The sequence below is a fragment of the Ipomoea nil genome, unplaced genomic scaffold, assembly GCF_001879475.1.
Source record: "Ipomoea nil cultivar Tokyo-kokei standard unplaced genomic scaffold, Asagao_1.1 scaffold1596, whole genome shotgun sequence".
NCBI classification, from domain to species: domain Eukaryota; kingdom Viridiplantae; phylum Streptophyta; class Magnoliopsida; order Solanales; family Convolvulaceae; genus Ipomoea; species Ipomoea nil.
This window is the reverse complement of record NW_017618024.1, coordinates 633,791-647,500: the sequence shown is the minus strand read 5'-3', so window position 1 is coordinate 647,500 and position 13,710 is coordinate 633,791. Positions and strand designations below refer to the sequence as shown.

Below are 13,710 nucleotides of genomic sequence, written 5' to 3'. Positions count from 1 at the left end.
GATCATTACAAAATTTTAGGCCAAATCTGTGTTTTTTTTTTTTTTGCTTTTTGTTTTTTTGTTTTTTTTTTGTTTTTTTGTTTTTTGTTTTTTGTTTTTTGTTTTTTTTTTTGTTTTTTTTTTTGTTTTTGTTTTTGTTTTTTGTTTTTTTTTTTTTTTTGTTTTTGTTTTTTTTGTGGTGAATGATAAGGGAAACTCAGGCAGCTACTAGTTTAGGGTGTGCACGTTGTAAATCCCACATTTAGCCGGCATATGACCTCAATGATAAATCAATCTAAGTTATTTATAGTTGACAAGTTCAAATAAAAAAAAAAAAAAAAAAAAGTAAATAAGCCGCTCCAGCTAAGAATCAAATTGCCTATCTAACTTGACTAGAATTGCTCAGATCTAGATGATTCCTCACCTTTTTTTTTTTTTTTTTTTTTTTTTAATTCCTTTGTTTCGAACTTTGATCTGAGTTACACCTGAAATTAAAGATATATGATTCTGATGTTGTTGAATTGAAAGTGGATAAGTTGTGAGTATAGTAGAACCTCTGGAACAGGGCAAGTACCAAATTAAATAGGTATTCTGAAAAGTGAAACGGAAAGGTTGGAGTGAAAGAGAATTAGTTGCATACAGTAGCATGCATGCAGGGCAGAAATAGCATTATCTAACATGATTGAAATCTTATTATATTTACATGAAGCGAAGCAAAGCAAAGGAAAAAGACATAAGCAAGCTAGATAGTGAAAAGACAAAGTGAAGAATCACTACATTTGTAATCCAGCAGAGTTAACAAGCTTGGTGAGTCCAAATGTGAGAGCCATAGCCATCCAGCCTCCTATGAGCACCCTGGCACAAGATTTCACCAGCCATCAAAGGCACTATGGCTCCAAATGAGAATGCAAGGGATGATGCCAAAGCTGCTTTGAATGGATTTGGCAGATTTTGTTGCACTCTTTTGTTTCTTTTCATTTGAGCCACTTCGATGTCTAGCTGAGAGTACACAGAGACGAACTCCCCAATTGCCATGCTACATAAAACCTGCAAGAAACATTGCTTTTAACAGCCCCAACGCCCATCATCAATCACGCGATAGAAACCAATCCATCGTTGGCTCCCACCACTGCGCCCTTTGCGCATAATCAACCTCTTCAGCATCCTCATCTGGGTAGGGCCGATTTTTAGATTTCTGTGACCCTGTTCGGGTAAATAAATAAGGCCCTATTAAAATTAAAATCTATAAAACTAATACCGTAATTTTATTATCTAAATATATAACAAAAAAAAAAAAAATTATTCGTGCATCGCACGCACACTGCACGGATAATTGGGCAATTATTTGCTCGAATTCAAGTAAGGATAACATAAAAAAACATAATTGATACAACCCATTTCATCAATTGCACTATATAATATTCGTTGTTATAATTTAAAGATTATAACAAATCTTTTCCGTGCAACGCACGGGTAAAAATAGACATATTATGGAATAATAATAATAGTGTGCACAAGTTTTGAACCTTAGACCTCAAAGTTAAAATACAATAAATACATGTTCCTACCATTTCTTTATAAAGCCTTTTAAGTTTAATTAAAAACTTTTAATTTTTATTTCTAAACTAACTAGGTAAAAATAAAATATTGAGCTTCTAAAATTTGGGGCCCCTTTAAAATTTGGGGCCCTGTGCAGTAGCCCAGCTTGCACAGCTCAAAATTCGGGCCTGATGAAGTGAAATGACAGGAGGATAGTAAGAAAAGCTACCAAACAAATCAACGAGAAGAAGATAGCTAGATTATTGCTTCATACTCTTCAATTCCTAAGAGATCTATATATAGCAGGGTGTAAAACCATATCAATAATATTAGACACATATGAGGCAATAGTTGGTCTTCAAAAAATAATAGTATAAGATGTTAAATGCAAAAACTCAGACTAAATTTAGAATTGTCACCAATTAAAGATAAGGTATCTTTGGTGGAATTAATCATAATATTATTATTAAATTTATAATTATAATTACAATTATAATTTTTAAAATGATAATAGATAAAGAAATAATTAAAATTTAGTGGAGTAAAATGGCGGGTCTACACAAAATTGAGAAAAAAACTTAAAAGTAATTGGGAGAAAGGTTTTTGTAATTGAGTGAAATAGTAGATGATGAGACTCACAAAAAACTAGAAAAAAAAAAAATTTCCAATTACGGATAAGGATGTTCTTATTATCTGATCATCAGACATGAGAACGTATATGAAATTATACTCAAATTAGTGATGGGATGAACCTGGATTGGTTGCATGTCCATCACACTTACTACCAATATTATATTATATTATACTCCCTCTGTCCCATTTTGCCTGTCCTGTTTACTATTCATTGATCAATCCAACTCTTTTTTCATTGCTTTTTTTTTTTAGTAATTTTTAATTATTTTTAAATTTAATTTTTATGTTTAATAGTACTTTTAATGTAGTTTCTAAATATATAAATTTTATATACTAAAAATAAATTTAATACTATAAAAAATTGAAGTAAAAATAGCTTCAGTCAAGCCTCGTTAACCAAACCAGACAAACAAAATAGGACGGAGGTAGTATTATATTTAGAGTTGGGGTTCAACCTTTTGAAAAAATATTATATTATATTAAATTACTTGGTAGCTCAGTTGATTATGTGGGTAAAATTTGAAAAAAAAATAAATTCAGCGATTGAGTCAAAGGGGGGTATATTAAATCAATTGTGTTCACCTGATGAGCTCTCTCACCAGTAGCATATTAAACAATCATAGCTGTGTTCACCTGATGAGCTCTTACTAATATTAAATCGATCTTATCCTATTGTTACTATTAGCCATGCACTAAATTAGGATGCACCACCTTTTCTTAGTTATAGTAACTCTCAATACAACTTTTCTTAGCTATCGTACTTGTCTGAGGTATATTGTTTATATATATATATATATATATATATATATATATATATATATATATATATATATATATATATATATAGAATTAGGATCAAATGCGGTTCACATTAAGCACAAACCTCACGCACCTTAAGCACAAGACTCACGCACCTTAAGTACAAAACTTACGTACATTAATTATCCGCACAACCGCACGGAAACACTTATCCGCACTGAAACTTAATTATATATATATATATATATATATATATATATATATATATATATATATATATATATATATATATATATATATATAGGCGAGTTCATGTGCGGCAGTGTCTTACGGTGCGACGATTTCTTACGGTGCGGCAACACCAATAGCTCAACAAATATGCACCATCAACGTTAGGAAAATACACCACACAAAACAGAGTAAACAGAGCCCTGCATCACCAAACACACACCATTAGGTGTGAGTAAAAACACCATACACTGTTCGGAAATACACCATTGGGGGTGTTGAGTTATATGGTGTATTTTTTTGAGTCTGTGGTGTATTTTGTGATGTTTTATTACATTTCATTGTGGTGTGTTTTTATTACACTGTTGGTGCATATTGTTAACAATGTTGGTGTATTCTGGAATTTCGCCGCACCGCCGCACGGTAAGATCAGACCCCGCCGCATATGAGCGCTCTTCTATATATATATATATATATATATATATATATATATATATATATATATATATATATATATATATATATATGGAGTGGATCATGTGCAAAGATAACTTCCCGTGCAGTTGTGCAGTTAACACAAAAAGACGTACCTTTCAGAGTCACCACCCGCATCAAAATTTTTAGACCTTTGAGATTTCTAACACTAGATGTAACAACCTTGACCTTTAAAGACCAAACAATTATTTATAAATATAAATGACTATTAATCATCATCACCATTTTCTAAATAATAATATAGAAGATCCAAAAAATTAAAGAATACAATAATAATAAGGATAGAGATAATAACTGTAACAATAATTGCTCACCAAAATAATAATTGCTTCCAAACCATATGACTATATTATAGTTAACATAGCCGTCTCTTATTTATTTAAATAGTGAGAATTAGTCCCAAAAAAAAAACCTTTTCCAATTCCATATTTAAACGTTCAATGTTAATTTACACCTAGGGATGACAATATGCCCCGTCTCCGGTCCCATAGGGGACGGGGACGGGGACGAGAATGGGGAAAAATTTCGAGGATCGGAAACAGGGATGGGGAATTTTTTAAATTTCCCGGTGGGGGCGGAGACGGGGACGGGGACGGGGATACCCCGTCCCCGAATAATTATTATAATTAATATATATATATATATATATATATATATATATATATATATATATATATATATATTAGTTTTTTAAAAAAAATTAATACTTATTCTTTTATTTTTTAAAATTAAAAATTACAATAAATTTAGATTTTGACTAAGAGTTGATCGGGGAACCCGCCGAATTTCCCGCGGGGACAAAGATGGGGACTATTTTTAATTCCCCGTCGGGAATGGGGACAATGACGGGAACGGGTTCAGGATTTCGGGGACGGGGACGGGAAGTATACTCCCGCTCCGCCCCGCCCTCGCCCCGCCCCGTTACCATCCCTATTTACACCAAACCTAGCTATTAAGTTGTTTACATATATAAACTAGAACTTCTAAACCAAACTAATAAAAAACCTAAACCTTAGACCCAAAAAATAAATAAATAAATAAATAATAAAAAAACCACTGAATCCAGACTCTAAAAAGTGAATCTTTTCATTACACTTTTACAAATCATAAAATGACAAAATACACTCTATAATATTGTAAAATATTGGATTGGATTTTCCACCTATGTGATAAATAATTTGGACCAAGGTCATTTGTATCTACTATATTTTTTGTTCCACTCCATTATTATTATTATTATTAGTAAGTATATATATATATATATATATATATATATATATATATATATATATATATATATAAAAGTTAGGAATTATGAATGGACAAAGGAAAGGGTGAGGCGGCAGCATGTGTTAAACGGAAACAAGTTTCCTATTTTCTTTTGCCTTCTTTCATATACATATGTTGCGGTAGTGGCAAGAAAGCAAGGAAACGAATTTCCTAGTGTTTCCTTCTCCAAATTATATATATGTTGATCAGCATAGGAGAAGAAGATGACTTGACTAGAGAGGCGAATGCGAGATCGAAAACTTCTCTTCATTTCTTTTGTACTGCCCACTATTTTTAGCGGCACTACGGCAGCGTGTTCGGCAGATTTAATTTTGTCGCATGTTTGATGAATTTGTCGTAAGGTTTGCCGAGGTTCTTGGGTGATATCTTGATCAAATATTTTTAGAGATCAGCTTAATTGTTTGTTCTAGAAATATTCTCGTAATATTTGTATTCTTTTCACTTTGCGGGATTATAACTTAAGTATGGACACATCTCATCTCAACTCATTAATTCAGATAAAATAATCCTTACGAATCTTCAGAGTTGAGGTGCAATTGTGGAATTATAATATAACTTACTAGGCATTGTCCTGTGCAATGCATAATTTAAACTTAAATATAAATAAAACATGAAGTATTGTTATAACATTTATAATATTGATCGCTTTCTATGGACAAACACTCGATCGTTGATGAATAAACTAGGCCTGTGCGTCGGACGGTTCGGTTCGGTTCGGATACTCGGAGGGCCAAACTGCACGGATTTCGGATTATTATTTTTAGACCCAATCTCATTGTATCAATTTGTAAAATCTTTTCGGTTTTATAGGATTTCGGTTGAGGACGGGTCGGTCGGATATCCGAACGCATCTCGGATATTTAAAATATAAAAACAAAATTAAATAATTGACTAAAACGTGTAAAAATTAAGTAAAACTGAAAAAATTTACAAAAACATGTAGTGCACTGTGCACAAACTACATGTAAAGCTACTAAACTAGACAACTAGTACTTAGACAGTTAGACTCCAAAAAGTCAAATGGGCAAGGGCAATTATGAATTTGCTTATACAAAATGTAAAACTGTAAAAGTAGCCAATTTCTAAAAAACACTGCAGCAACCACCATTGCACCAAATTACCAAAATTACAGTAATTCAAAAAATATCCAAGTTCCTAGCTCAGACTGCTCAGTAGTTCCTACTTTAGCTCTAGCCTACTGTTCTTCTTCTTCCTGTCAATACTCAAAACTTAAGATGAATTAGTAAAAACAAAATAAGTTATAAACTATAAAAGGTAGAAAATAAGATATTAAACATTGACTCAGTAAGCTTTTTGTCCATATCAAAGTTAGGATTAAAGGCAAATTGCTACAACATCCCCATGAGGATAGAGCAACATACCAGCTTAATCCCTTATTTCAGATCATTGGTGGAAGCTTTCATCATCGCCATAACAAATAGTTAAATTATTTAAAGTCTTAAATACATAATACAATGATTCATTACTAGTAGTACAGCACCCTTGAGTCCAACAACAAACTTACCAACTAACAGTTATACCACTGTGGCACTGTCCAGTGCACCAAGGTCTAAGGGCAGCAACTAACAAGTTAGTAAGTTACCAAGCCTCATTAGGACAACTGGACAACTAGGCAGCAACTAATTACTAATTAGTTACCAAGCCTCATGAGTCACGAGTAATACAATATACAGATTACATTAATGCAAGAATATAAAGTAGTATAAAGTATAAAGCATAACATTACAGGAATCGTAGGAAGTGTAGAACCACCAATCCTCCCAGCTCCACTCCCACCATCAGCACCTAATTCTGCAAATACAAGGACAAGTTTAAAATAAAAGTAAATAGAAAATGCAGGAAAGTTAAGTGTTAGTATGTTACCTTGTTCAAATCTCTCCAATTCCTCCAGATTTTCCTCAATTGATATGGGGGTATTAGGCAGTCTAAGCCAATCCTGAGTACAAACCAGAGCTTCCACAATTTTAGGAGTTAAAGAACTCCTAAAAGGATTTAAAACCCTCCCTGATGTACTGAAGGCAGATTCTGAGGCAACAGTGGATATTGGTATAGCTAAGACATCTCTAGCTACTTTTGAAAGGATAGGAAATCTTTCAGCATTCAGCTTCCACCATCTAAGTATGTCAAAAGAAGATTCTTCTTCAACTAATGCCTCAGCAAGGTAAATTTCCAACTCAGTTTTTTTCTTTCCCCAACTCTCCATTCTTTGTTTCTTAATCTGGGACTTTAACAAACCCTGGGGCTTCCCAACATTAGACTGTGAAGAATCAGTAGAAGAGATGACAGAAACAGTAGGGACAACAGTAGAAGGAATCACAGGAGCAATAGGGACAACAGAGGCAGCATAATCATCAAACAACTCTGTAAAAGCTGCAACCACTTTCTCATAGTAGGTTTTACCTTTTAACTCACCATACATGTGTAAGATCTGTGTTGGCATGTACTCTAATTTGTCCCTGGGGTCAAGAATGTTTGCAAAGAATATCATCAAGTTCATCTTATCTATATCCCCCCAATACTTTTCAAATTTAACCTTCATAGTTTCCCCCATTAATTTCACAGAACCACCAGCTTCCACCATTCCATTCAATAGGAAATATAAATTAGAAATTTCAGAAAAAAAGTGTTAGATGTGACATATAAAGAACCTAAAATTCTTATTGTCATATCATAAAAACACTTCAACAGATTCACCAAACTCTTCACAGACTCCCAATCAAGAAAGTTAGGAATAGAATCACCCAAATCTGATTTGAAGGAAGAATCACTTTCTTCAAGTGAATAAAACACTTTCTCATAAAATACTGCAGATTGTAACATAAGATATGTAGAGTTCCATCTGGTTGGAACATCTAGACATAGAGAAGATTTCTTTTCAATCCCAAGCCATTCAGACAAGTCCTTAAATTTCTTAAGTCTAGCAGGTGAACTTCTCACATACCTTACAACATCCCTAACCTTCTTCACAGAATCATCACACTGTTTTAGCCCATCTTGCACAACTAAATTCAAAATATGGGCAATGCATCTCATGTGAATGTACTTGCCCTTCACAGTAGATGTTCCCTAAGACATCAATTTCTTTTTTAAAAAACCTAGGGCAGTGTCATTTGATGATGCATTGTCCACTGTAATAGTGTAGACATTTCTAATAACCCAATCCAGCAAACAGTTTTTAAGGGATTTTGCAACAGACTCACCTTTGTGTGATGTGATAGGGACAAATGAAATAATTTTTTTATTTAGCCTCCACTCTTCATCTATAAAGTGAGCAGTAACTACCATGTAGTTAATTCTCTGAATAGAAGTCCAAGTATCAGTAGTAATACTGACTCTTTGAGTGTTTCCCCTAAACATGCACTTCAACTTGAGCCTTTCCTCTTCATAAATCAAATTGATGTCCCTACTAATTGTCCATCTTGATGGAATCTTAAACCTAGGACAACATACCAGAATGAACTTCCTAAATCCAGGACCTTCAACAAATCTAAAAGGGAGTTCATCTATTATAATCATTTCAACTAAGGCCTTCCTAATAGCTTCTTGATTAAAGACCCAAGTTCCTAACTCACCAACAGTAGCAGGAGATGCATCAGAATTGGTAACAGCTTGAAAGGTCAGAAGTGATTGTCTTGTGTCTTTTGAGTGAGGGTTTTTAAGACAGTTAAACATGTGGGTTCTCAATGATGAAGTACCATGTTTTTTGGTCTCACATTTATATATTTTGGCACAATATATACACTTGCCCTCAACAGTAACATTATTCTCATCAACAATCTTTTCAAAATGATCCCACACAGGAGATCTGGATTCAACTACCTTCCTTTTCTTCGGAAGAACCGCAGCAGTAGGTTGCACATTCTGTTGATCATTATTTATCTCAAAAGTCTGAGCTTCCACCACTGTAGATCCATGAAGTGAAGAGTTGGAAGGTTGACTACCAGACTCTATGATATTTTCCATCTAAAGAAATGGAATACTATCAGTACAGTGGGAACCATTTCAAAGAATGTCAGAATTAGAGAAATCCAGAATCAGAAGACAGGCAGTTCCTAACTTCATCATTTTTCTAAATTTCATAATTGGGACTTTAAGGAATTAACTATTAAGGGTCATACATCCATAAACTTATAACTTATAAGTTATAAACATAGTAACATACAGGCATACATGGATACAATCACAGTATCACATTAATCACACAAAGTGACAAAGAAATCCAGAAATCAGGATGGTGAAAGCCTGAAGTTTACATTCATCATTTTACTGGATTTCACAATTCGTAGTTACAATTGGGGCTTCCACCATTTTCACCAACACAGGCAACATCCAACAGCCAACAGGGGTTAGGGACTTAGGGGCTTCCACAAACAATACAGACAAAGTATAATCAACAAGTGTAAGGGAAATTGAAACATGTGCTCCATCTCAACTAAAAGCCTAAGCTGATAGTTGGATACACATTAATGGATATATGCTCACACGCCCCCTCACGTGTACGGTGGATTCCAACCAACACATGGACCGGTAAACCGTTGTCGCTTATGAGTGGCGTTGAGATTCAAACTCATGACCTTTGGTCTGGCTTTGATACCAAATTGAAACATGTGCTCCATCTCAACTAAAAGCCTAAGCTGATAGTTGGATACACATTAATGGATATATGCTCACAAGGGACTTAGGGGCTTCCACAAACAATCACAACTAAGTGATTCTAAAATGTCACAGTCCATATAATCATAGAAACCCTAATCAAAGGATCAAAAATTCATAAATAAGGGACAAGTGACATGCAATCCGGAACTTCTCAACAGATTCACATTGTCACAGTCATCAGAATCATAGAAACCCTAATCAAAGGATCAAAAATTCACAAATAAGGGACAAGTGACATGCAATCCGGAACTTCTCAACAGATTCACTTTGTCACAGTCATCAGAATCATAGAATCACAAATAACAACAACGTATCACAATATATAAGAGTATAATCTAAGTATGTCTAAGATTATGGTTTAGAGATTACTTCGTTTCTCCAAATCAAACCCCCGAGAACAAAGGGCTTCAAATCCGTGAGACCGTGACAGCAATCTACAATCCACCGCACCGGCCACCGGTCGTCCAGACTCTAGAATAGGGCTTCCACGGAACAATATTAGCTAGCTTCCACCGGAGACTCAAACTCAGAGAGAACGAGAGAACTCAGAGACTCAGAGTCTCACAGAGTCAGAGATCTGGAGAAGAAAGAAGTAAGAACTAACTAGGGTTTCAGATTTCAGAGAAGAAAGACGAGACTCGCGAGAGAAGTTCAAAGAACGACTCTAGAGAGTTCTCAGAAGTCAGAAGAAAGACGAGGAAGCTGCGGAAATGAGTAGGGTTTCCTCCAAAGGTAACATATATACACCGCTTACACGACGTCGTATACCTTAGGGTATACGCAGTCTTACCCTAATTCGGGTTGTCGGACGGGTTCGGGGGGATTTTATAACCCCCAACCCGCCTCGTTCTAACCGGCTACGTGGCGTGTGAACGGTTCGGGTATGCTAATTCGGGCTCGGATTCCACCCAAGTGCATATATTCGGGTTCGGGTGGGTCGGGTTTTTCGGGTGGGTCGATTTATGCACAGCCCTAGAATAAACCGTGGCTCTAAATCGCAACGCTAAAAGTGATGATTCAAGAAAATAAAAAACAAACCAACAGGCTATATAAATAGCCTTACCTTTTTTCTTAAAGAGAATAAAAAAAAGATATTTTAGTCCAAGAAAGAAAAACAGTTTTCACCTAAACTCTTTAAGTGTTCTCGCGTGCCCACCCACTAAATGAATTAGAGGTCGGATAATTGAATGGTTGTTGATTCTATAAAAGCATGCTTCAAGGCTAAGAACATCAAACCCATTCTTTAAACATAGAATCTAAAAAAAAAAAAAAAAAGTTATTGATGCTTTCGTTGGGCGTATGTTTTTCCAACAGCCATAACTTTTTTATCACACATTGTAACATTATTTGATTTATTTACCATATCGGGCAATTCAGCCAAAAGACGCTACATAAACTCAATTGCTAGCTAGTTGTCCCGTGACACTTGACAAAAAGAAATTTATGGCACTTGACAAGAAGAATCACACTCCAATCTTAAAGCTTAGCTTTCACTTTCACTGGGAGAGGTAAGTTACAAAGTTAGTTGAATTGGAATATGTATGAATAAAGGATGACTTTCAAAAATAAAAATAAAAATGTATCAATAATAGATCTAGCTATGTAGAAAATCATTTGGAGTGAGAAAAGTCGTCTATATATCCATGATCATGTAGATATGGAAGTGACTTGGAGTGAAAAAAAAAAAAAAAAAAAACCATTCCATATTTAAACGTTCAATGTTAATTTACACCAAACCTAGCTATTAAGTTGTCTACATATATAACTAGAACTTCTAAACCAAACTAATAAAAAACCTAAACCTTAGACCCAAAAAGAAAATTGTTCGAAAATAACAATGTGTGGCTAAAATCCATTCAATTTCATGAAGACAATCATCCGCGTTGCATGCTTAATTACATCCTCCACGTTCGAGTAGGCTATTGCATTGTAAAACACATCATCATTTCCTTCATTCTTGTCTTTATCTCACGTAGATAATATATATATATATATATATATATATATATATATATATATATATATATATATATATATATCATTATATCTCTTGTATTCCCCTTTTGAGAGATTATATATATATATATATATTTTTGTATTTCCTAATTCGTTTGGCATTTTATACAATTTTTCTAATTTATATTCTTCAACTTCTCTATAATTCTCAATTTTCGATTCTCCGCTTCCACATTATTCTGTTATATTCCTAACAAGTTGTATCAGAGCGGTTTATTTGAGAATTATTTTCAAAGATGTTGACTGTCACTAAGTTCGATATCGAGAAGGTCGACGGGAAAATTAGCTTCTCTATCTAGAAGGTTCAGAAGGAAGCCGTTCTAACCCAGAACGGTTTGAAGAAAGCGCTAGCTGAGAAGAAGAAGAAATCAGCTACAATGACAGATGAAACTTGGGAAGATTTGGATGACAAGGCACGTTCAACCATTCTTTTGTGCCTGTCTAACGAGGTTCAACGTGAGGTAGTAAGTGAGACGACTGCGTTAGATTTATGGTCCAAGCTGGATACGCTTTACATGGCCAAAACTCTAGTGAACAAGCTGCGCCTGAAGGAGCGTCTGTACACAATCCGTATGACGGAAGGTACTTCTATTAAATCTCACTTGGATGAATTCAATTCTATTTTATTGGACTTGGAAAATATTGATGTCATAATTGAAGATGAGGATCGCACTGTTTTATTGATTGTCTCTCTCCCTAAATCATACAAGGATTTCAAAGAAATTATGTTGTATGGTAATAGTAGTGATACCCTTACTTTTGACAATGTTAAGTCAAACCTATTGTCCAAAGAAAAGTTTGACTTTGAAATTAAGTATGAGGATAAAGGTGAAGGCTTGAACGTAAGGGGTCGTTCACATGAATCAGGGAGTAGCAATAAAAATTCTAGATCCAAGTCCAAAGGACGTAAGTCCAACAAATCCTGTAAGTACTGCATGAAGCAGGGTCATGATGTAACTGAATGCTTCAAGTTGAAAAACAAGCAAGAAAGAGAAAAGAAGTTTGTTGAAGCTAGTGTTGTTGAAAGTGATTCAGAAGGCGATGTTATGTTATCTGTTAGCTCCGGTTGCAAACGGAGCGAAACTGAGTGGATTCTGGACTCTGGTTGTACATTCCACATGTGTCCTCACAAAGACTGGTTTTCTCTCTGGAACCGGTTGATGGTGGAGTTGTCTTGCTGGGTAATGATACCCAATGCAAGGTTCGTGGAATTGGAAGTGTGCATATTAAAACTCATAATAACGTTATCAGGACTCTTACCAATGTTCGGTATATTCCTGATTTGAAACGCAATATGATATCCTTGGGCACCTTGGAATCTCTGGGGTGTAAGTACATAGCTGAAGGTTGAGTTTTGAAGGTCATAAAAGGCTCTCTTATTCTCGTGAAAGCTTCTTGATCTGGAAGCTTGTACGTCTTGCGTGGCAGTACTGTGACATGTTCAGTAGCGGTATCCTCATCGATGTCTGATGCGGATCTCACTCAATTATGGCATATGCGTCTAGAGCATATGAGTGAGAAAGACATGCATCTCCTGAGCAAGAAAGACCTCATTGTTGGTTCAGGTACGGGTAAATTACAATTTTGTGAGCATTGTGTTTTTGGGAAACAAAAGAGGGTTAGTTTCTCTACTGCTACACACCGTACCAAAGATGTATTGGAATACATACATTCTGATTTATGGGGACCGACTAAATTTCAGTCTATGGGAGGCTGTAGATATTTTATGTCTATTATTGATGACTTTTCTCGTAAAGTCTGGGTTTATTTCCTGAAACATAAAAATCAGGCATTTTCTATTTTCAAGAAGTGGAAAATACTTGTTGAGACTCAGACAGGTAAAAAAGTCAAGAAGCTCAGGACAGATAATGGCTTGGAGTTCTGTGAGTCATATTTCAATGACTTCTGTGCGGCAAATGGAATCGCCAGGCACAAGACCTTGCCTGGTAAACCCCAGCAAAATGGTGTTGCCGAACATTTGAACAGGACTCTATTGGAAATAGCTCGTTGTATGCTCTCTAATGCTGGGTTATGGAAACGACGTGATTTTTGGGCCGAGGCCGTTTCTACTACTTGCTATATTTGGTAAATAGA

The 13,710-nt window shown here is 35.0% G+C and overlaps 1 long non-coding RNA gene across 1 annotated transcript; it reads left to right on the top strand.

Annotated features, from left to right (window-relative positions):
- Window positions 1-777: 777 nt before the first annotated feature.
- On the top strand, window positions 778-13,506 carry LOC109190991. The gene is made up of 3 exons (XR_002055846.1): window positions 778-932; window positions 3,998-3,999; window positions 13,496-13,506. It is a non-coding gene; the product is annotated as an uncharacterized LOC109190991 (long non-coding RNA).
- Window positions 13,507-13,710: the final 204 nt, after the last annotated feature.